At 43.5% G+C, this 22,377-nt stretch overlaps 1 protein-coding gene and 1 long non-coding RNA gene across 6 annotated transcripts in view; one reads left to right on the forward strand and one right to left on the reverse strand.

The window, feature by feature from the left end:
• The window catches only part of LOC105603379 (uncharacterized), a 96,611-nt gene that overhangs the window by 20,075 nt on the left and 54,159 nt on the right, over positions 1–22,377 (reverse strand). The window lies entirely within an intron of this gene.
• MOBP (myelin associated oligodendrocyte basic protein) overlaps positions 12,078–22,377 on the forward strand; it is a 44,774-nt gene continuing 34,474 nt past the window's right edge. For all 5 annotated transcript variants that reach the window (XR_006057146.2, XR_006057145.1, XM_042236528.1 and 2 more), the window contains exons 1-2: positions 12,078–12,136; positions 15,824–15,901. The gene's annotated coding sequence lies outside the window, so the exon portion shown is untranslated. The remainder of the gene's footprint in view (positions 12,137–15,823; positions 15,902–22,377) is intronic.

A 22,377-nucleotide genomic window follows, 5' to 3' on the forward strand; every position in this document is an offset into this window, starting at 1 on the left:
ATGATGTGCTCTGCATAGAAGTTAAATAAGCGGGGTGACAATATACAGCCTTGACATACTCCTTTTCCTATTTGGAACCAGTCTGTTGTTCCATGTCCAGTTCTAACTGTTGCTTCCTGACCTGCATACAGGTTTCTCAAGAGGCAGGTCAGGGGGTCTGGTATTCCCATCTCTTTCAGAATTTTTCACAGTTTATTGTGATCCACACAGTCAAAGGTTTTGGCATAGTCAATAAAGCAGAAATAGATGTTTTTCTGGAACTCTCTTGCTTTTTCCATGATCCAGTGGATGTTGGCAATTTGATCTCTGGTTCCTCTGCCTTTTCTAAAACCAGCTTGGGCATCTGGAAGTTTATGGTTCACGTATTGCTGAAGCCTGGCTTGGAGAACTTTAAGCATTACTTTGCTAGTGTGTAAGATGAGTGCAATTGTGCGGTAGTTTGAGCATTCTTTGGCATTGCCTTTCTTTGAGATTGGAATGAAAACTGACCTTTTCCAGTCCTGCGGCCACTGTTGAGTTTTCCAAATTTGCTGGCATATTGAGTGCAGCATTTTCACAGCATCATCTTTTAGGATTTGAAACAGCTCAACTGGAATTCCATCACCTCCACTAGCTTTGCTTGTAGTGATGCTTTCTAAGGCCCACTTGACTTCACATTCCAGGATGTGTTTTAATGGAGTTCAAATTCATTTATAAAAGTGATTAGGGATATTTAGTTTGATTTATGAAGTAGTTTTTCAAAGGCTCAACCTTTCCTAAAATCTGATGCTTAGCAGCAAATTTTGAATAAAAAATAAGCACATTTAGAAGGGCAGTCACCTGGGACTTGCCTGGTGATCCAGTGGCCAAGACTCCACGTTCCCAGTGCAGGGGGCCTGCGTTCAATCCCTGGTCGGGGAACTAGATCCACATGCCGCAACCAAGAAGTCATGGGCTACAACTAAAGATCCTGCATAGCGCAACTAAGACTTGACGCAGTCAAAAAAATAAATATTGGGGGAAAAGGGGGCTGTCGTATGATGTGAGCTGAGCATCACTTCACGGTGTGCTCTGTGATTGCATGTCCAGTAGCCGCGCCTGTCAAGCTCCCTCCATTCTAGGATGCGTTTCCTTCTTAACATTCTTTTGAAGTAGACGCTGTTGCTTTCTCACATCCACAAAGATATTTCTCACGTCCAGAAAAGATTTCTCTCTTTTCTTTGTGGGGGGGGGGTAGTGTGGGAGGGTCACTGACATCATCACCGAGTTCACAGCGGCATGTAAATGCTTGTACAACTTTTGTGCAAGCTATATGTTCGTCACCAACTCTCTGGAGAAACTGAGATTCAACACAGTTTTCTATTAAACCGTGGCTTTCATCTATTTGAGCTGTTGGTCATCAAAAACTTTATTGCAAAATGCAAAAACCACTGCCAAATAATTAAACAGTTGTAGCTTTATATCATACAAAGAAATTTAAAAAGCACTGCAGCAAAAACCATCAGACTGCTCTTTGTCACTGCGCATCTGGCTGGTACTCAAGTCCCCAGCAGAGGCAGCAGCTTGGGGTACTTCTCTCACCAGCTGAGACAAGGAGGAATTGACTGGCCCCAGCTGGTGTCCCAGCTCACTATAATTTTAGCAAGCGTCCTGAATGCTGTTCTCAACAGGGAGGCATTAGTTAAGCTGCTGTGTTTGAAAAGAGAGCTGGTTATCTGGGGTCATCTTTCAGACTTTAGCACGTCTAAGTGAGAGTCTCTTTCACTGCACGCCTGTCTCACACCCCAGCAGAATAGGTCATGGCAGAAGCAGACGTACATGGCAGAGGCCTACCGAACTCGTCCTAGCTTATTCCAAGGTGGTGATTAAAGAGAATACTTTATGGCAAAACAGAAAATGCAGACAAATGATAAACCAGAGGGGACACAGGGAAAACTAGGCCTGCCCAGGCCCATGGCGGTGTGAGTTCTCCTGTTAGGCATGTCACCCAGCTCGAGCTGCCTGTTAACCTTGGTGGAAGGAGGAAGCTGCTTTGGCTAACATCTCACCATTTCTGGGCTTCCCTTGTGGCTCAGCTGGTAAAGAATCCGCCTGCAATGTGGGAGACCTGCGTTCAGTCTCTGTGTTGGGAAGATCTCCTGGAGAAGGGAAAGGCTACCCACTCCACCATTCTGGCCTGGAGAATTCCATGAACTGTATAGTCTACAGGGTCACAAAGAGTCGGAAACGACTAAGCTACTTTCACTTTCACCATTTCTGCCAGGCTGCAGTCTGGAAGAATCCCATTCCCAAGCCAGTAAGTGTAGGCACTTCTTATTCCATACATTATATCACCGTCCTCCTAGCAGTGATGACTTCCCGCTGTTTCCACTGACTTGGCCTGGCCGCGTCCCTTGTACACAGCCAGGCAGACCCAACCTATTACAGACATGTTCCCAAGATCAATGAGAACTGATCCTGAAGCAAGGGAGCTGACCAGAACCTCTGAAGACAGACTTCTGAGGCACTTCCCTGGCCGCCCAGTGATGAGGAATCTGCCTTCGAATGTAGAGGACACTGGTTCAAGCCCTGGAATGGGAACTAGGATCCCCCATGCTGCAGGGCAACTGAGCCTGCCCACCGCGACAAAAGATGCCACAGTGAAGGTCTCACATGCCCCATCTAAGACCCGACACAGCCAAAGCGAAATAAATATTCTAAAAGACAGACTTTTGATTAAAAGGACATTTGATTCTTTTCAGGGGTGAACTATTTTAGAAGAGAGAAAATGCAGAGTGAAGTTAGTCAGAAAGAGAAAAGCAAATACTGTCTATTAATGCATATATGTGGAATCTAGAAAACCGGTACAGATGAACCCATCTGAAAGGCAGAAATAGAGACACAGATGCAGAGAAGAGCTGCACGGGCACCAAGCAGGGGACCGGAGCGAGGAGCGAGCTGGGCGGTTGGGACTGACGTGTGTGTATGCTACTTTCTGTTTTTTGTGTTTTTCATACTGTCGCTCTAGGAGGAAACCCGGGGCTCTTCAGAGCCACTGCAGAGCTTCCACAGACAATACACACTTTTCTAGTAAGGGAAAGACACTCTTCTGGTGGCACACCTCGGTCATTTTATATCAGAACTTCTTGAGCATCTCGGTTCAAGGAGTTTTTAGGGTTTCTATAATTTTTTTTCACAGCACCCATAGGCCAAAAGAAGTCCCTAACAGTCCTTTTCATGGGGCAGTTAGACCCAAATAACTTCATTAGAATTTATGTTCTCAAAACTAAGCAGTAATTTGAAGACACACAAAAACTGAAAAAAAACCAGGAATTCCCAGGGATTAGGACTCCACGCTTTCACTGCTTGAGCCTGAGTTCAATCCCTGGTCAAGGAACTAAGATCTCATAAGCTAGGGTGAAGCCAAAAAAAAAAAAAAAAAATTAAAAAGAGAAGGAACAAAAAACCAGTAATTTTAAAAATATATTTATTCTTAAGAAACTACAAGTCCCCACTAACGGGGCTGCATGCAGGGGTTGAATTGTGACAATACCATTCTCAGGTCCTGTTCCTCATAATTCTCTTGAAATACTTGCTTTTTATCAAGCGAACATCTAAAAATCCACCCTTATAAAGAATATGATATCATCTAATACAACACAGTACAGGGCATTTCCTGGCAGTCCAGCAGTTAGGGCTCCACGTTTCCTGCAGTAGGTGAGGATTCCACCTCTGGTCAGGGGACCAGAATCCCGCAAGCCTCTCAGTGCAGCCAAGATACCAAGCTTTATGTACTATTGAGATGGTGAATTATCTCAAGCTGTTGGTCCATGGATGTCGGACAGAGGTCCAGTATTGTTGAGTTTTTCTTGACATTTTAAATATTCCATGACACCCTGAGAGCCTGCTGTGCATAGAAGGGATTCCTGCAGCGTTTGGAAACCATGGGTTTTATATATAGAAGTGCTGTGTGACATGTTATCTGGGACCCTGCAGTGACCTGTTATAGCTTGTGATTTTAACCAGAATCCTGTCCAGTCAGTTTAGTTAGAAATCCCCTCCTTATCCCTGATGGTAGTTTTCCATCCATCAACTCCTCCAATCTGCTTCTTTGGTATTAATCCCCACTTGTCCATATTGTATTTGGAGTTGAGACTGGTTTATACTGTGGTCTCTTTTCTCTTACTGCGATAGTTCCTGAGTAAATTCTGGTTTTAACACTTTAATTACTATTTAGCTTGGATTTTCTTTAACACATCGCAACTATACATTCTTATTCTGAATCTCTCCTTTTGCTAGAATCCTTGCTTATTGCTACCCTGTGTCCACTCTTTCCTTTTCTAATGGTAATATTACAAGGGGTAATACACTCAATCCATGCTTTGGGTCCAGAAAGTTGAACAGAAGAAGTGTGTTTGCTAAAGAGTGACTTTTAACACAGCAACTTGGATGAAATCCAGTCCTTTAAGCAGAGAACATAATGTCCATATAGGTCACTACTAGCCAGAACACAGTCGTGACTGAGTCCAAGAGGAGAAAGAGAGAGAGAGAGATGTTGGGTGTGGAGCTTGGGAACACACAGAGGCTTTGTCTCAATGGCTGGTAGCTCGGTGGGTGTCGTAGTCCTCTGATTACTACTGAAAGTTGGGGACAGCTCAAAATTGGTAAGGTCCAGGTCCAAGTCTCGAAGGAGACAGATTTGCTCTGAAAGTGAGGATTGAAGGTCAAACGAAGAGACACTTCAGTCTGTTTCTCTCTGATCTGATCAATTCATTATTATTAACCCTGCAATAATTTAATGGTTTTACAGTTATTTATAAAGGCCATTTTTTCATATTTCCACAGGAAAAATAGCATTGCCATTAATCTGAATGTCTGTCTCTAGCCTATCTTTTACAACACATACTTTGGGACATAATTTTATCAGGTACACAACTGTCTAATTGTGGAGGTGACTTCATGCACATTTAACCTGCTAGGAAGAATATGGAGACATTCGCTAGTGGCTCAGAGTTTAAAGTGTCTGCCTGGAATGAGGGAGACCCGGGTTCGTTCCCCGGGTCAGGAAGATCCCCTGGAGAAGGAAATGGCAACCCACTCCAGTATTCTTGCCTGGAGAATCCCATGGAAGGAGGAGCCTGGTAGGCTACAGTCCATGGGGTCGCAAAGAGTCGGACACGACTGAGCGACTTCACTCTCTTTCACTTTCTTCTCTCATCGGTGTCTTTCCTAAGGTAAATTTTTCTACAGAGATTCCCTCACTTTGTATTAACATTGAGTAATGGCCAACACAATATTCGCTATATCCTCTTAACTCCTTTAATCTGACTCTATGTGCTGATATCAAATAGTATTATGTTTCATTGCTAATCATTATGAATTTATTTTTAGAGTGATGAAAATGCTACATAATTAGTGACAGTGCTTTCACATCCCTGTGATTATACTCAGTTCCGTTCAGTTGCTCAGTCGTGTCTGACTCTTTGCAACCCCATGGACTGCACCATACCAGGCTTCCCTGTCCATCACCAAATTCCAGAGCTTGCTCAAACTCATGTCCATCAAGTCGGTGATGCCATCCAACCATCTCACCCTCTGTCATCCCCTTCTCCACCGCCTTCAAGCTTTCCCAGCATCAGGGTCTTTTCCAGTGAGTCAGTTCTTTGCATCAGGTGGCCAAAGTACTGAAGTTTCAACTTCACCATCAGTCCTTTAAATGAATATTCAGGACTGATTTCCTTTAGGATTGACTGGTTGGATCTCTTTGCAGTCCAAGGGACTCTCAAGAGTCTTCTCCAAAACCACAGTTCAAAAAGCATCAATTCTTCAGTGCTCAGCTTCCTTTATAGTCCAAATTTCACATCCATACATGACTGGAAAAAACACAGCTTTGACTAGATAGACCTTTGTTGGCAAAGTAATGTCTCTGCTTTTTATATGCTGTCTAGGTTGGTCATTTTTCAGGATTTGAAACAGCTCAACTGGAATTCCATCACCTCCACTAGCTTTGTTCATAGTGATTCCAAGATGTCTGGCTCTAGATTAGTGATCACATCATCATGATTATCTGGGTCGTTAAGATCTTTTTTGTACAGTTCTTCCATGTATTCTTGCCACCTCTTCTTAATATCTTCTGCTTCTGTTAGGTCCAGACCATTTCTGTCCTTTATTGAGCCCATCTTTGCATGAAATGTTCCCTTGGTATCTCTAATTTTCTTGAAGAGATCTCTAGTCTTTCCCATTCTATTGTTTTCCTCTATTTCTTTGCATTGATCGCTGAAGAAGGCTTTCTTATCTCTTCTTGCTATTCTTTGGAACTCTGCATTCAGATGCTTATATCTTTCCTTTCCTCGTTTGCTTTTCGCCTCTCTTCTTTTCACAGCTATTTGTAAGGCCTCCCCAGACAGCCATTTTGCTTTTTGCATTTCTTTTCCATGGGGATGGTCTTGATCCCTATCTCCTGTACAATGTCACAAACCTCATTCCATTGTTCATCAGGTGCTCTATCTATCAGATCTAGGCCCTTAAATCTATTTCTCACTTCCACTGTATAAAACTCAGCAGTGGCCACAGAACTTTGAGATTCATTCCAATCTCAAAGAAAGGCAATGCCAAAGAATGCTCAAATTACCGCACAACTGCACTCATCTCACATGCTAGTAAAGTAATGCTCAAAATTCTCCAAGCCAGGCTTCAGCAATACATGAACCGTGAACTCCCTGATGTTCAAGCTGGTTTTAGAAAAGGCAGAGGAACCAGAGATCAAATTGCCAACATCCACTGGATCATGGAAAAGCAAGAGAGTTCCAGAAAACATCTATTTCTGCTTTATTGACTATGCCAAAGCCTTTGACTGTGTGGATCACAATAAACTGTGAAAAATTCTGAAAGAGATGGGAATACCAGACCACCTAACCTGCCTCTTGAGAAATCTGTATGCAGGTCAGGAAGCAACAGTTCGAACTGGACATGGAACAACAGACTGGTTCCAAATAGGAAAAGGAGTACGTCAAGGCTGTATATTGTCACCCTGCTTATTTAACTTATATGCAGAGTACATCATGAGAAACGCTGGGCTGGAAGAAACACAAGCTGGAATCAAGATTGCCGGGAGAAATATCAATAACCTCAGATATGCAGATGACACCACCCTTATGGCAGAAAGTGAAGAAGAGCTAAAAAGCCTCTCGATGAAAGTGAAAGAGGAAAGCAAAAAAGTTGGCTTAAAGCTCAACATTCAGAAAACTAAGATCATGGCATCTGGTCCCATCACTTCATGGGAAATAGATGGGGAAACAGTGGAAACAGTATCAGACTTTATTTTTGGGGGCTCTAAAATCACTGCAGATGGTGACTGCAGCCATGAAATTAAAAGACGCTTACTCCTTGGAAGAAAAGTTATGACCAACCTAGATAGCATATTCAAAAGCAGAGACATTACTTTGCCAACAAAGGTCCATCTAGTCAAGGCTATGGTTTTTCCTGTGGTCATGTATGGATGTGAGAGTTGGACTGTGAAGAAGGCTAAGCACTGAAGAATTGATGCTTTTGACCTGTGGTGTTGGAGAAGACTCTTGAGAGTCCCTTGGACTGCAAGGAGATCCAACCAGTCCATTCTGAAGGAGATCAGCCCTGGGATTTCTTTGGAAGGACTGATGCTAAAGCTGAAACTCCAATACTTTGGCCACCTCATGCAAAGAGTCGACTCACTGGAAAAGACTCTGATGGTGGGAGGGATTGGGGGCAGGAGGAGAAGGGGACGACAGAGGATGAGATGGCTGGATGGCATCACTGACTCGATGGATGTGAGTCTGAGTGAACTCCAGGAGCTGGTGATGGACAGGGAGGCCTGGCGTGCTGCGATTCATGGGGTCGCAAAGAGTCGGACACGACTGAGCGACTGAACTGAAACTGAACTAGGTTGGTCATAGCTTTTCTTCCAAGGAGCAAGTGTCTTTTAATTTCATGGTTGCAGTCACCATCTGCAGTGACTTTAGAGCCCAAGAAAACAATATCTCTCACTGTTTCATTGTTTCCCCATCTATTTGCCATGAAGCGATGTGACCAGATGCCATGATCTTAATTTTTTGAATGTTGAGTTTTAAGCCAGCTTTTTCACTCTCCTCTTTCACTTTCATCAAGAGGCTCTTTAGTTCTTCTTTGCTTTCTGCCATAAGGGTGGTGTCATCTGCATGTCTGAGATTGTTGATATTTCTCCTGGCAATCTTGATTCCAGCTTGTGCTTCATCCAACCCGGCATTTCTCATGATGTACTCGGCATAGAAGTTAAATAAGCAGGGTGACAATATACAGCCTTGACGGACTCCTTTCCCAATCTGGAACCAGTCTGTTGTTTCATGTCCAGTTCTAACTGTTGCATCTTGACCTGCATACAGATTTCTCAGGAGGCAGGTAAGGTAATCTGATATTCCTTTTTCTTTCAGAATTTCCCACAGTTTGTTGTGATCCACAGTCAAAGGCTTTGGCATAGTCAATAAAACAGAAATAGATGTTTTTCTGGAACTCTTGCTTTTTCTATGATCCAATGTATGTTGGCAATTTGATCTCTGGTTCCTCTGCCTTTGCTAAATCGAGCTTGAACATCTGGAAGTGCTCGGTTCACATACTGTTAAAGCCTCGTTTGGAGAATTTTGAGCATTACTTTGCTAACGTGTGGGATGAGTGTAGTTGTGCGGTAGGTAGTTTGAGCATTCTTCAGCATTGCCTTTCTTTGGGACTAGTATGAAAACGGACCTTTTCCAGTCCTGTGGCCACTGCTGAGTTTTCCAAATTTGCTGGCATATTGAGTGCAGCACTTTCACAGCATCACCTTTCAGGATTTGAAATAGCGTAACTGGAATTCCATCACCTCCACTACCTTTGTTCGTAGTGACGCTTCCTACGGCCCACTTGACTTCACACTCCAGGATGTCTGGCTCTAGGTGAGTGATCACACCATCGTGGTTATCTGGGTCATTAAGATCTTTTCTGTATAGTTCTTCCGTGTATTTTGCCACCTCTTCTTAATATCTTCTGCTTCTGCTAGGTCCATACCGTTTCTGTCTGTTATGCCCATCTTTGCGTGAAATGTTCCTTTGCTTTCTCTGATTTTCTTGAAGAGATCTCCAGTCTTTCCCATTGTATTGTTTTCCTCTACTTCTTTCCATTGATCCCTGAAGAAGGCTTTCTTATCTCTCCTTGCTATTCTTTGGAACTCTGCATTCAGATGGGTATACCTTTCTTTTTATCTTTTGCCTTTAGGTTCTCTTCTTCTCTCAGCTATTTGTAAGACCTCCTCAGATAACCATTTTGCCTTTTTGCATTTCTTTTTCTTGGGGATGGTCTTGATCACTGCTTCCTGTACAATGTCACAAACTTCCGTCCATAGTTCTTCAGGCACCCTATCAGATCTAATCCCTTGAATCTATGTGTCACTTCCACTGTATAACTGTAAGGGGTTTGATTTAGGTCATACCTCAATGGTCTAGTGGTTTTCCCTACTTTCTTCAGTTTAAGTCTGAATTTTGCAATAAGGAGTTCATGATCTGAGCCACAGTTAGCTCCTGGTGTTGTTTTTGCTGACTGTATAGAGCTTCTCCATCTTTGGCTACAAAAAATATAATGGATCTGCTTTTGATACTGACCACCTGGTGATGTCCACGTGTAGAGTGATTATATTAAATATTACATGTCTTCAAATTTTACACTTTAAAATCATGACTATTATAGTATGTAAATTATGTTGTTGTCGTTAAGTTGCTGAGTCATGCCTGACTCTTTGTAACCTGCCAAGCTCTTCTGTCCGTGTAATTTCCCAGGCAAGAATACTGGAGCGGGTTGCCATGCCCACCTCCAGAGGATATTTACAACCCAGGGATCGAACCCAGGTCTTCTGCATTGCAGGCAGACCCTTTATTAGTGAGCCACCATATCCCAATAAGAACAATAATTGTTTTTCGTTTTCATTAAAAGTGACAGTTAACTATACAAGCTTATTTATCTACTTTTATCCAAAAATTTTTACTAAAATTATAGTACAGTATTTTTTAAAAGGTAAAGAATGATTTTTTTTTTTTTTTAGTTTTCACAGGGGCAGTAGAGAATTTTTAAAAAGGTTTTAACCCATTAAACAAAAGATGGGTGAATATAACACAATTTGGGAAAGTAGAAGCGAGTGGAGGGCGGTAACTGACTTGGCTGTCCGGAGAAGTTCCGTTGTAAGAGCTGGCAGGGGCCATGCCGGAAAAAGGCAAGTCACAATCATGTGTCGAAACCTCACTCATCTCCAGGCTTGGGGTGGCAGGCAGAGCAGAAAGTGTGGCAAGGTGTGGGGAAGGCACACATTCTGAACAGATTTCCAGGTTTACTGCACCGACCTGCCCTGGTTCTGGGAAGTTTATTATGGAGAAATTTCCAGATTCAGAAGCTGGGGAGGGCAGGGTGATGGACAGGGCTTAAAAAGGGAACATCTACATAACTCATCTGGGCCCCTTGCCCATCCTGATCACAGAATATCAGTGGTAAGATACTTCAACTCCCCCACCTTCCCTACCCTGCCAGCCTGGAAGATAGATTGCTCTTTGCTGAAGAGACAGAATGACCAAATGGGAAAGCCTTCAGCTACTTGGATTCTGAGGTCTGCCCATGCAAGGGCCAGCCTGTCTGCCCATTCCAGCGCTTGTACCTGGAGTCAGAGACCTGTGACCATCCCAGTGCTCAGAGCCCATGCTCTCAACCACCTCCCTCTACCTGGCCCTCGAACCCGCCCCCTGCCGCACTGGCAGAGCCCTGCCTGGCCTCATAGCAGGAGTCAGTCAGCATGCATTTGTAGCTCCTTACTCAGAGACACGTGTTTAACTAGCCCTGAGGCTAGTGTGCAATGAGATTTCTATGGATGTCTGTACTCCAACAGGTTGCTTTTTCAAGGTTCCCTGGATGATTCTTTTTTGCATACAACAGACAAGAGCCTAAAAGGAAACTTGATGGCAATGTTGGCCTTGATACCTCACCATCACACGTCAAGCAGGGAGCCCTGGGAATTTAAGAGGCAAGGCTGCTGTTGGTTGGATTAGTTTCAGAAGTGATCTTTCCTCTTTCAAATCATTTGTGTGTAGTTCTATGTACATAAAACGAACTTTTGCAAAAGAACAGGCTTATAGGAACCATGAAATTTAACAGAGGCACAGAGCTATAGGACTCAATGGTGTGACCCACGAGTTATAGGAGAATGAAAAGAAAATGCAAATGTCTAAGACTGAAGTCGATATTACCATGTTAGTTGCAAAAATTCATCAGTTACAGAAATCAGTTACCAAAAGAGATGATCTTTTTCAAAAGTCTGCATAAATTTGAATGCAGGTAATTGTTACAGAATCTTCCAAGTCCAAGCTCAGCTGTGACTAGACCAAGGTGCTCTTGTTAAGTTTAGTGTATGAGGGCATTGTGTGTAAGTGTTATCTTGGGCCTGAGTGGGTAGGTGTGTTAGGGACGGCAACCTGTATGTGTATTTAATCTGCATAGAGTATGGAAACAGAAGCCTAAAAATAGAGAAGTACCAGCATAACTCCAGCTCCTTTTGGGGTTGGGGGGTTTGGCTTGTGGTGTGTGGTGTGGTGTATAGCACGGTGGGGTGACATGCTGGCGCAATGGAAGGGTGTGTGGCGTGGTTGGACCTGGTGTGTGGTTTGATGGGGTACAGCTGGTGTGGAGTGAGCCTTAGTGAGGCATGGGGTGTTGATGACATGGGAGGTGGAAGACCAGAGTTAGTGCGTGTGTGGGGATAGCGTGTAATGCGGTGTGTGTATGTGAGGAGTGATACGGTTGTGGCTGAGCTTAGCTTTTGTTTAGATTTTCTTTTGCCCTTTGTTTTGCCCTTTGTTTTTGTCTTTGTTAGGCCTTTGTTTTGCCTTTGTTTCATTCTTTGTTTAAACTTGCTTTGGCTTTTGTTGGGTCTTTCTTTAGCCTTTTGTTTAAACTTTGTGTGGCCTTTTTGTAGTCTTTGTGTAGCTTTTGTTTTTAAGTGGATCTTGGCTGAGAACCCATCAAAAACACCTTGTGTAATGAAAAACCCGGATATATAATCTGCCCCTATATATTCTGCATGCATTGAGGGGGCCCCCACCCAACCCCAGGACCTGGTGCAGACGTGGAACCTGTTTCAAACAGCTGCTGCTTGAAGGTAAGGGGTTCCACGGGTCTTCCTCTCGCTGCTTGCTGTGCTGCACTTTCTGGTGGCGGGCACACGTTTCTGTACGGGTCAGTTTCACTATATCCGAAGGGAAACGGGGTAATAATAGCAGCCAAGGTCGGGAGGACACAGAACGGAGGAAAGAAGCACAGAGGACCCCAAGGGGATTCCGCTGTGGGCCGTGGGCCTTCCTGGAAGGTTCTGGCTAGTGTTTGGGATTGTCTGAGACTCGGGAGAGTCTCCAAACCTTAACCCAGGCTCTCCTGGGTGTAAAGCCCCATGTTACTGGGGCTACATCAACAGCATTCATTGGCTTCTTTTTTTTTCCCAGTTCTTTTATTGCTTGTCATAATTTGAAAATGAGTTTCTCTTCTTACTTAGGATCAGCCTCTTTCCTCATACAGCCGGGTTTACGTGTGGGGAATACTTGTGGAACAACAAAGCCCACATCTTGTTAGAATTTTGCTCCCTGTAGACTAGCAACTTTCAGTGAAAAGATGCTAATGCTTTGTCTCATACAGAATCTCCTAAAAATAACCATTTTCAGTGTTGTGGTTGATAGAAAAAGGAATGAAAAGATTTTGTGTGTCTGGGGAATAAAACTGTTCAACTTGGCTAGCATACTAGGGGGAAATGGGGGAAAGAATTTTGAATGCTCTGTGAGTAAGACTGGGAGGCAGAGAACAGACTGCCACCAGATAGGCAGCTATGCCATTTCGTGTTCATTTAGAAAAACAGGAGAATGCCTTGGTGCGTGCATTTTAGAAACTGTTTCAGATTTACAAAAAAAAAAAAAAAAAAACTTCCAACAGTAGGAAGATTTCAGATGCACCCCCATCACTTGAATGTTGACACTGCGTCATATTTGCTTTACCACCCTCTCTCTGTATACGCACTTATATATTTTTTCTAAGCCTTTTGAGATTAAATTACAGATGTGATCCAAAGCAGAAAATGACACTGAGGAAATGCTCTCATCTAATCAACAGACATCTAGATTTCACCAACCATCCATGGAGTCGATCGAGGATCAGCCATCACCTTTAGTTACCATGTCTCTTTAATCTCCCTTAATCTGGAAGGGTCCTCGGACAGTTATTCTCTCATGATCTCTACAGTTCTGAAGAGCACTGGCCTGTTATTTTGTTAAATGTCCTCAGTTTGGATTTGGTCTGATGTCTTCTCATGATTAGGTTCATAATTAGGCAGTTTTGTAGGGATAGGCTTGTATTTTAGATCATACATATCCAAATTCATACTTGAATTGTACACACTTTTCATTTGAGGTCTTATTCATCTAGTGGTACCCAGGATTTTAAATGAGCACCTAAAATCTTACAAGAAAATACAAAAAACTAAAAACCCAGAGCTTTCATATGCAATTCTCAAGTATTCAACCGAAGCATGTAAGTGCTGTCCTTGAACTATAAATGGTAATTTCAATGATATGTACAAGAACTTGATAGGCATGTAGTGAAGTATTTATCAAGTTTCTTTTGTGTGTTGGATTCAAGCCTACTGCTCTGAGTATTCATTTCACCAATGTGACCCTTCTTTTCTAAGCAAAATCATCTGCTGAAAACAGATTCAATAAAGTATTGTCCTGAGGAGCAAGTCCAGGTTCCCTGGCCTTTAGCATGTTGACAGGGTGCCTGGTAGAGAAAGAACTTTCATCTTGTTTGTAAGTGGGAAAACTTTTGTTTGGAAGTATTTGGCAGTTATCATTTCAGAGTTTCCCAACAAATGTCCTTTGTTTGGGGAGTATTACTAAACTGGATTCTTTAGATATGCAGATGAAAATCATCCGCAACCCCCCCCCCCCCAGAGAAAACTTTGTAGTCATCATAAATCTGAGTATGGGGCAATTGATTAACTTGATTACAATCTCTTTGGCCAAGTGAATATATTATGGCTTTAACAGAACTGTTCCCTGGATTTGGTAGATACTTTCAAGTCTGGGGTTCTGCACGTGGTGCTATTTAATGTTGAGGAACGAAGCTTTGGAGAAATGTATATTACCGATTTACCTATTACAACTGGTTTATCTGGGCCACCAAAGTCACCCTGGAGTTTGAGGAAGTGTTTTGACTTAAAGGATTACGTGTTTCCATGATGAACATTTTCCTGTATCTTCCAATCCTGTAAGTTTATTGTGTGCTGAACACTGTCGTAGCGTGATAGTAGGTGGCAGAGGTTCTGGATTAAGCTAAATTACTGGAGGATCACCTTGGTCCTGTCCAGGTTTGGTTTTAGGCCTTGTTAGGGCTTATTTATCTTTGCCCTTTCTCCTAGGCATGCCCCCTGCCCTCAGGTGAGATCTTTCTGGGGCTTCAACTGAAAGTCTAGGGTGTTCACCAAAGTCTTGCAATTACCCCAGTAATGTGTAAGCCCTGATGTTTCTACTTAGTTATCAGCCTCTTTGTAACTGCTGTTGTTTTTTCCTCCTTGGCTTCCCACAGTTTCACCCTGCAAATGCACAGCATTGGAACTGGCCAACGATCTGAGAAAAGTTATATGTATCTTCTTAGCAGGTCCCTACTCTCTGCGGCTTGCATCTCAACCCCCTTCTGGGTCCCTGCAGTCTCAGTGACCCCTGGCTCTGATCTCTGTCTCTTCTCCATGCTCAGCCTCTTTTACCCCGTAGGACACTTCGAAAACTATCTTTCGGCAGAAAACCAGGGGAAATCTTCTCTTGCTTCCTTTCTCTCAGGGATCAGAGCCCTGCAATATCTGCTCTCCAGTGCCTGCAAACAATTCTTCTGCATATTTTGTTCAGCTTTTGTGGTTGTTTTCAGTGGGAATGTAAGTTCAATTCTTGTTAATAGATCATGATTAATTTTCTAAGTAAGAAAGCTTGTAGAGTCATGGATTTCAATCATTCTGTCAAGTAGTTGGGAAAAGAGGACCATTCTAGTGATCTTCATCTGATTTGACAGAAAAGTCTTACAAAGATTTATACAGTTAGACGGAAGTTGCAATTACATCATTATCACTAGAAAAAGTATCAACTAAGACAACCAGCCAGAATTACAGATTTTTTTTCTGGAGGTTATTTTTGTGATTAGAATCTTCACAATTTTATAAGACCCCTTTGAACACTTCCAAGATCTGACATGTATTAAGAACAGGACAAATGACATAAATCTCTGTAGTGCAATGAGAAAACTACATTGAAATTTTCTAGAAGTTCTCAGTTTGCTACCTTGTCAAAGGATATTTCATTGAGTTTACAATGCAAAAACCACGTCTCTTTCCAGAGCTGTAAGGGAGGAGGACATTCCTTCAAATCTTTTCTCGAGGTGCTTTACTTAATTATGAAGATTTGCATTTTTAGAGCAGGACTCTGGGATTTTATTAGCATTATAAGCAAAAATCAGGTTTGTAGAGCTCAGATTTACTGAGAGAAATGACTATTTTTTACCTAGTGATGGTGAATTACCTGGATATATGGCATTTTCCCTCTCTGATGATAAGGTGGACTTTAAAAAGTTTGCATGCAATTTTGTCATTATATCCCCTCCTAGCCCATCCTCCATCTGACAGACAGTATCTAGATGAAATACCATGATCCTTCCTGGGGCTGTGTGTGTGAAGCTCTGTGATTAAGACACTTAACTACAACTTCAGTCATCAAAACACGGAATTAACCAGAATACATTCTACTGCTTCATTTTTTAGGGAAAAAAGAAGCAAATGATACCAAGAGAAGCCCATAACAGAGATCTATTCACCAGATGTGCACGGATGAAAATACAGGTACAAATGAATCTCCTACACTCTTTTGGATCAGCAACTAAATTACGGTAGAATGATTACTAGTATTCAGAATGTCAGAGTGGAATGTAGAATCAGCAAAAGGTGGAGCAATCAAACTTTCAGTAAGAGTTACACACTTTAGAAAACGATTCCAGGTGTCTTACAGTATTCTAGGCTTGGGGAATAGAAACATGAAAAGACACTTCCCTGTATCAGTCAGAGGCACTATGACCCAAGCCACCATTTGTTCACCTCTGACAAACCCACGTGCCACAGTGCATAGTGAAGTGGGAAGAGAGGCTTCATCCCCTGCAGCCTCAGACTCGCCTCGGGAGATTCTGTCCATCTCATTGTCTTAACTGAATCCAGCCAGTCTTCTGAGAACAATGCCTCATCTGTCAGCCTGTCAAGTGAGGGCCATTTTACACTCCAAGAAGCTCCAGATTTGAGAGCAAGGCAGCATCCTCCCCAGGCCGCATTCAGGCCACGGCTCCTTCACCCTCTCGTCATTTCTCCATAACCTGAAGCCGAGCTGCGTTCCCTGCGTCAGTCCTCATCTGACTTCCCAGTCACTCCTCGTCTTTCACTGATAGTCTTGTTACCAGATAGATTTGTTACCAGTACCAGTATACTCCCCCCACCTCCCTCTCCATTTCAGTTGCACCCACTTAGATGACAGTGTCTGTGTGAATAAACTCTTCACCACTCCAGTGAATTATCCACTCTGCCGCATCCATCCACCGCTATGCTGGAACTTAGCGATACTCGAAACTGTCCTCTCTCAATCAAATCGTGCAAACGTCTGGCTAGCATCTGATTCACAGCCTTCCTTTCTTTCAACTTGATTTGTTAAGTGCCCCACTATAGCTATTCTTTCATCAGGTGCTTCGGATCGACTTGCCCCTTCATCTCCCCATCCATTTATGAATCCATTTGCTTACCCCTCCGTCGATGCATTCACCCATCCGTTCAACACTCACTCATTTCTGCCTTTCTCTCTATTATGAATGGACTCTAGGGTTTATCACTTCCATTGTTCCTCTGCACATTCTCTAGCAAACCCCAGCCCTGGATGCACCCATGCGTCTTCTCTGTGTCTCCACCCGGGCTGCTGAGAACATTTGGAGAAAAACACAAGGAGGCTTGGTACCGCTACTAATTAATGGTCAGTGACCTCGGCTGGGCCATCAGTGTATCTTGTTTCAACCACTCCGTGGAGACAGTTCCTGTTAAATGCACCAAATCTCTCCCTCTCACTTATGCTCATGTACTCTCTATAGCCTTCTATCTCACCACGTCTCAGAATCACTCTGCATACAGCTCTGACCACTCCCTCTGTTTAAACACTCCTTCCCCTGGCTCCTGGGACACCGCATGCTCTGGGCTCCCTCCTTCCTCTCTGACTCTTCTCTTTTTCCTTCGTCAATCACTTTGCCCCTCCACCTGACCTGCAAGTGTGGGAGTGCCCCGCACATGGCCGTGCTCGCCTCCCAGCCCACCATCTGCCACCTGGGCAAGCCTATCCATCCCGTGGCTTCAGTCACCACCTGCACGCTAGCAACTTTCAAGCTTCATCTCCTGCCCAGATTTCTCTGAACTCTCCACTTGACGTTGCCGTCTAGATGGCCCTCAAACACTTCAACGTGAAGGCATCTAGAACTGAACTCATGATTTAGCCTCTCTTCTCAAACCTCCTCCTCCAGTAGGGGCTTCTACCACTGACCTAGCCTCTCAAACTATATACCTCGAAGTTACCCTCGACGGCTCTTGCTTCCTGTGGAATAGGTGAATGAATTCAATAAAATATGGTAAATACAAATTGCAAAAGGGAACAAAGATAAGTGGCCTTTCATCAGGCTGAGGAAGCCCACAAGTATCACTGCTACTGGATGACTCAGGTGGTGACCTTGGACACAAAATTTGGGAAAAGGTGTGGTTGACAATTGGCTTATTTCTAGCCTGGTCTTTTGGTCTCCCTGAGACTGATGCCCTTTGAAAACCCAAGGCAGAACCCAAAGCATGTTAAACATTCTGAGTGGAGCGATAAATCCGTCAGTCAGCTAATTTAGGTTCTCTTCTTCAGCACCTCCACCACCCCACTATGACCATAGGCCAAAGCAACATTTAGGGTTTTAGATAAGACAGTGCATATCTGGAAGACTGGTTTCCTTGTCCATCATCCTGGAAGGAATTACAAGAGAGAGGATTTGTGTTACCTATGTTTGTGTACGTTCAGAACCCCATCATTTTCACAAAGAAAGAGAAACATCTTTATTTTTATCACAAACATTGGATTAAGACAGACAATTTTTCACATCTTGAAAAAATGAAATAACAATAATATAACCATTTTATGCTAAAGCCTTAATTCTTAAAATAGCCTTGCTGGGAATCTGACAAAAGCGCTTGAGTCCTACATGACCTCCCAGGGGTCACTTGTAATTCCGTCCCAGTTAGTACTCATTCTTTGAGCAGAAGCAGCAGCGGCAGAATCCTGAGGATTCAGACGGAAACCCTTCCCTCACAGAGTCCAAGCAGAGGTCCAGACACACAGCCACACTGTTATAACAGTGTGACGTGCTCACCAACAGAAGTGCACACACATGACCTCCCAGAGGAGAGAGGACCCTTTGCTGGGCTGAGACCTTAGCTGGGTTGTTTGGTTCTTTTCAACTTTCCCTTACGGTACTTGTTGACAATCGGCCTCGTGCTGTTATTTAGCCTTAGATGGAGTTTACCACCCACTTTGGGCTGCATTCCCAAGCAACCCGACTCAGGGAAGACCCATAGTGGCCTCACAGTCCACCGGCTGGGCCTCGATCAGAAGGCACTGCCCCATTGGAAATGCACCCAGCGGTCCCAGGTCGCCGGCAGGAGGGTGGTCCCCTGCTGACCCCACCCCTGGCCCCGCCAGCCCACCCCGACCAACCAACCTCACAGGTTGTCCAGAGTGAATAGGAGTTTACTACACAGCCACCATGGGGTAAATGCATTCCAGGAAAAGGAAACAGTTTGTTCAAAGGCACATCTTTTGATCATAGGATGACGTTTCTGACCTACAGAAGTGTGTGGGTTTGGGGAGGCGAGAGAAGGGGGAAAGGTGGAGAGGGGCCAGATGATGAAGAATCTTATGCACCATATTAACTAAGGAGCAAGGACTTTGCTCTGTAACTGGGAAGAGTCTCTGGTTTTGAGTAAGGGAATGGCTAAATGAGGAGATAGGCTTACGCTTTTGATTGCTTCTCCTGGACTTGCTTGCCCTCTTCTATAGAAAAGCATGAGATTATTCATTCACATTCAATTCCAGTGTAAATTCACACAATTAAAACAATGTACTCTGTAATTTTAGATGTTAAAAAAAAATGAACATTGTGTTTCTAAAATAACTTTCAGAAACTTACTGTACTTCTTACACGTTTATTTAGCTCCACTATAATAAGGAAGGTTTTGACTCCTAAAACATTTGCTAAACATATAATCTTTTAAAAACTTTTTATTTTATATTGGAATGTTGCCCATTAACAGTGCTGCGATAGTTTCAGTTGCCCAGCAGAGCCACTCAGCCATACATATCCATGTAGCCTTTCTCCCTCAAACTGCTAAATATATTATCTTTGTGCTATTATCTATCTAGCTGGGATTAGGCAGACTTTGCTCAATCAGAAAGGGCTTTTGCATGAATCTGTGAGATAGTTGTCTGTGGGTAGTGTGGTCCTTGGGCCACTTTAATTTGTCTTTATCACTTGGAAACAAAGTAAAGCAGTGAGGGCTTTGTCTTCCAAAATGAGTTGTCAGCTTCAAGACATCAGCATCCTCTTACTACTGTGAATGTTATCAAGCCTCAGCAGCTCTGCAAATCAGTGTCGGATTTTGGCAGGATGTTGCTCTTTGCGGAAAAGCACTCCGATTCAAAATAAATATCTGTATGAAGGTTCCATTACTGGGGCATTGGTTTCCCAACAAAAATCTATTGTTCAACATTCGCTGTACTAATTAATAAACATTTTGGTTGCTAAGGCGACAAATGAATAAGCAAGGACAAATGGATACAGCCATCCTTAGAAACAGCCTTTAGTAGTTACAAGCAAAGTTCTTTTCCCTCATTGTATTTTTGCTGCTCTGGACAAACATGGAAGGCACCGTCTTTTACTATGTAAAGCTGCTCTCAGAGGCAAGCATTAGCCCCTGACCTGAGAATTAGCAAGGTTTGACACCACCCTTATGGCAGAAAGTGAAGAGGAGCTAAAAATCCTCTCGATGAAAGGGAAAGAGGAGAGTGAAAAAGTTGGCTTAAAGCTCAACAGTCAGAAAACGAAGATCATGGCATCCGGTCCCATCACTTCATGGGAAATAGATGGGGAAACAGTGGAAACAGTGTCAGACATTATTTTTGAGGCTCCAAAATCACTGCAGATGGTGACTACAGCCATGAAATTAAAAGACGCTTACTCCTTGGAAGAAAAGTTATGACCAACCTAGATAGTATATTCAAAAGCAGAGACATTACTTTGCTGACTAAGGTCCGTCTAGTCAAGGCTATGGTTTTTCCTGTGGTCATGTATGGATGTGAGAGTTGGACTGTGAAGAAGACTGAGCGCTGAAGAATTGATGCTTTTGAACTGTGGTGTTGGAGAAGACTCTTGAGAGTCCCTTGGACTGCAAGGAGATCCCACCAATCCATTCTGAAGGAGATCAGCTCTGGGATTTCTTTGGAAGGAATGATGCTAAAGCTGAAACTCCAGTACTTTGGCCACCTCATGCATAGAGTTGACTCATTGGAAAAGACTCTGATGCTGGGAGGGATTGGGGGCAGGAGAAGAAGGGGATGACAGAGGATGAGATGGCTGTATGGCACCACGGACTCGATGGATGTGAGTCTGAGTGAACTCCGGGAGATGGCGATGAACAGGGAGGCCTGGCGTGCTGCGATTCATGGGGTCGCAGAGAGTCGGATACGACTGAGCGACTGAACTGAACTGAAGAAACATTCAAGATGTCTAAGGGAGGTGGTGAATGTGGAATGAATTTGCTGCTCAGAGGTCATGGTCTTCACAGCAGAGGATTTGAGGCTGAGCAGTCTGCAGAAGGCTATGGTAAGTCTAGGTGAAAGAAGCTCAGAACTGCTGTGGAACTTTCGAAGTCGCAGCTTTAATCCCGGAAACAGCTCCTGGACAAAGCACCCAGGTGCATTCCTCTCTTAAGGAAGGAAGGAAGCCTGGGCTCTGGCAGCCTGGGACAGTACCTTGACCACGGAAGGTGCCAGCCCCTGTGCCCCTCCCCATGCTCTGATTGACTGCCTTCCCCTCTTCCTTCCACAGCGTCATCCTCCAATCCCATTTTTGGGCCAATCACAAGGGGTGTGAATTGACATTCCCTTGCTGTTACTGTCTCTTTCCTAGAGTCCTTCAGAGTTAAACATATTTGTATATGATTACTGGCTTTTAATGGCACCCCACTTCAGTACTCTTGCCTGGAAAATCCCATGGACGGAGGAGCCTGGTAGGCTGCAGTCCATGGGGTCGCTAAGAGTCGGACACGACTGAGTGACTTCACTTTCACTTTTCACTTTCATGCACTGGAGAAGGAAATGGCAACCCACTCCAGTGTTCTTTCCTGGAGAATCCCAGGGATGGGGGAGCCTGGTGGGCTGCCGTCTATGGGGTCGCACAGAGTTAGACACGACTGAAGCGACTTAGCAGCAGCAGTAGCAACTGGCTTTTAAAGAATCTTCTCTTTCTATTTTTTGCCTGTTGAAAAAAAATTGTAGTTTGTTTTTTCTTAAACATTCTGATTATTAAAACTACAGTTTTATGTGTTTGTATATTTTCTTCTCTCCTGGCATAGGTTTTTAAACTTGTAAGTACACAGTATATTTTATTCTATAAAAATCATAATCTTTGACTTGCTTCCCTCCTCTTCACGTCTGCTATGTTAGAAACTGTATGCTGTGAAGATTAGCGGTAGAGATTAGTCTACTTTGGCTGGGATCTTAGGGCTCCTAAGTTCTAGTTCTGTGTCTTCCAGTGAGTTATTTGACTTCTCTGTACCTTGGCTTGCTCATTTGCAAAGTGGGGCTATTCTGAGGTCATGAGGATTGAGTTAAACACATAAAGCCCTTTTAAATAGTACCTGACTTCCATCGCATGTGTTTGCTATCATTTTTCTTGTTGGGATCTTTCGTTTACTTCCATTTTGTCTTCCTTTGGAATAGTTTAAAAAATGCCCCCTCTGGTATGAACCATGTGTCTATACATAGGTGAGTCTGCTTCCAGGTGCTCTATTCTGTACCACTGATCTGTTGGTCTATTCCCAAACCACTACCCTACTGTTTTAATTAGTATATTTTACGATTTGTGCTAATAGTTGGTAGGGCAAGACCCTGTTCCCATTCAAAATTGTCTGGGCGCATCCTGGGCCTTTATAACAACCATAAAGTCATCTTATTAATTCCATGAAAGTCTGCTGTTTATTGGAAT

The sequence above is a fragment of the Ovis aries genome, chromosome 19, assembly GCF_016772045.2.
Source record: "Ovis aries strain OAR_USU_Benz2616 breed Rambouillet chromosome 19, ARS-UI_Ramb_v3.0, whole genome shotgun sequence".
Lineage (NCBI taxonomy): Eukaryota > Metazoa > Chordata > Mammalia > Artiodactyla > Bovidae > Ovis > Ovis aries.